The 2,419-nt window shown below is 46.8% G+C and overlaps 1 protein-coding gene across 1 annotated transcript in view; it reads left to right on the top strand.

Moving 5' to 3' along the window:
* The window catches only part of LOC107724002 (receptor-type tyrosine-protein phosphatase delta-like), a gene marked incomplete at its 3' end in the record, with an annotated part of 266,996 nt that overhangs the window by 127,592 nt on the left and 136,985 nt on the right, over window positions 1–2,419 (top strand). The window contains exon 6 of the mRNA XM_016532768.1: window positions 2,020–2,068. The remainder of the gene's footprint in view (window positions 1–2,019; window positions 2,069–2,419) is intronic.

The following is a 2,419-nucleotide window of genomic DNA, read 5'->3' as shown; positions in this document are numbered from 1 at the left end:
CAGGAGGAAGGAGCCCAATGGAGCCGGTGGGACGGAGCGACGAGGTGCAGCCGGAGGAGCGGAGTCCTGAGGCGATTGCAGGTCGACATCCGACCAAGGCGGAGCCGGAGGGACGAGGGAGCCCGGTGGAACTGGTGGATCGACGGGTGATGGTGGAGGCGAGGGAGCTAGGAGCCGAGGTGGAGCCGCTGGGTCTACGGGCCGAGGCGGAGTCCGGGCCTCGGAGGCTGGAGGTGGAAGTGAGGGATTCTCCAGCCATGGCGACGCTGGAGGATAGCAGACCCGCGGAGCTCGCACCGTATAGATGGCGGGCTGAGGGCGAGCAGAGGGGCTGCCAGACGACAGCGGTGGAGGAGGCAGGAGCGGGCGGGGAGAGCAGTCCCAGATGTATTTTTAGCTCACCCTCAGCCGCGGTGCAGTGGGTGGAGCTCCACTTCACGCTCTCACCGTCCACGGTTTTCTCCCTCGCGATGGCCGTTGCAGCCGGCTCACACACCTGGTCTGATGGCTTAGGCTCTACTTCCGGGGCGATCCTCCGCTCAGTCACTCGGCATTGCGCTGGCTCGTAGATCGCGGCAGGAGTTGGCTCTCTGTCATCGGTGGGCTCGGGCTTTAGCTCCGCACCGCGGGGAGATGGTGGGTTGGGCTCTGGGTCTGGAGTGGATCTGACGAGATCATCCTCGGGAGTGACGGTGAGAGGCGATCCGTTTCTCGCCAGAATCCACTCCACAAACACAGCGAAATCCGCTCAAGGACCATCTTCGGACAACGGCGCTCTGATATGTAATATATATATATATTTTTTAATGGCAAAGTCAAAACAATATCAGTTTCATTCATTAATTTGATGCAGAAAGCAGTGCAACACTGAATCCCGTTGCAAAGATACAAACTAACTCTATTTCAAATACAGCAGAGGAGTTATTATTTTGCTTGCTTGCTGTTTTATTTTAGTTACTCACCAAGCGCCGCAGAGGCGGGAAACAGCATGTAGACATCATTGGTTTGAATTTATAAAAACCACCATTTGTCGAACAGCAGCGTTTGTAACGCAACTTCAATCTGATAAAACACACAGTTCTTCAGTAGCGGACGGTTATGGAGTTTGACAGTGTTGTGAACACGCTCAGGACAGTTGGACATTGTGGTGGATCAGAGATAAAAAAAATTATATAAATTCTGTTCAGTTTCTTGCACAGACAGATCGTTTCGTGTCTTAAGACCTCAATGTATCGTCACGAGCCGCAGGGTTTAATTTGGTTTTGTCTGTGTATGTTTTTTTAACTCTCAAAGCCGTGGAGCCCATTGACTACCATTATAAGACTGACAGACTGCAACGGTTTGAGTTAAACATCTTTGTTTGTGTTCTACTGAAGAAACAAAGTCACCTACATCTTAGATGCCCTGGGGCTAAGCAGATAAACATCACTTTTTCATTTTTGGGTGAACTATCCCTTTAAACCCGTAATCTTGATGATGTTGTTTGATGATGTTGATCAGTTTTAAGAGGACACACACACACACACTCACACACACGGTGTCGCTTCTATCCAATCAGAAACGTGCCTCCATTAGTCCTAAATTTACACGTTTTGAGGTTTGACGGTCACATTTTGTGTTCCTCCAAGCATATAATCAACACTTCTAATGAAAAATAACAGTGTTACGGCACAATTATCCTAAAATGTCAGAGTCGCTTTTCAATACGACTACAGACAAATGAAATTCAAATGAGTTGTCATTATGCAACTTTTCATTTCTACAAGATACAAATGAAATATCATAACAATTACACAGTATATCTGAGTGCTATATCAGTGATTAAAGAAATAGTTGACCTAAAAATCTATTACTAAACTAATATATATTAGTTCAAACATTTGAATGCCAGTGAATGATAGATACATACATAAAAATATACTCCCTTGCATACATTTTACAAACTAACATAATGTTGTTGTTTTTTTTCCTGACTGCTTGTATTTAGTTCATCATGTAAATGTCTGTGTTTTTGTGCAGGTCTCTGGAGGGAAAATGTTCCACTGATTTTTGTTCCTGCAACCTTAAAGTAAGATCAATACACACATACTCACACACACAATCGCACACTCACACACACACACACACACACACACACACACACACTCACGTATGAAGCAGAGTTTGAGGCTGGTGGTTGGTGAGTTAGTGATGGTTGGTTTGCTTGTGATGACATTAGAGACAGATGAAGATGAAGATGAATCCGGCTGAAGGCTCTGATCTGTGATGGGCGAGTGTGACCCATGTGAGTGTGTGAGTGTGTGAGTGTGTGTTTGGCGGCGCGTGTGTGTGTGTGTTTGGCGGTGTGTGTGTGTGTGTGTGTGTGTGAGAGTGTATGTGTGTGTTTGTGTGTGTGTGTGTGTGTGTGTGTGTGTGTGTG

Source organism: Sinocyclocheilus rhinocerous, unplaced genomic scaffold (genome assembly GCF_001515625.1).
Source record: "Sinocyclocheilus rhinocerous isolate Xijiao unplaced genomic scaffold, SAMN03320098_v1.1 scaffold2771, whole genome shotgun sequence".
In the NCBI taxonomy this organism is placed as follows: Eukaryota; Metazoa; Chordata; class Actinopteri; order Cypriniformes; family Cyprinidae; genus Sinocyclocheilus; species Sinocyclocheilus rhinocerous.
This window is presented reverse-complemented; position numbering and strand designations above follow the sequence as displayed.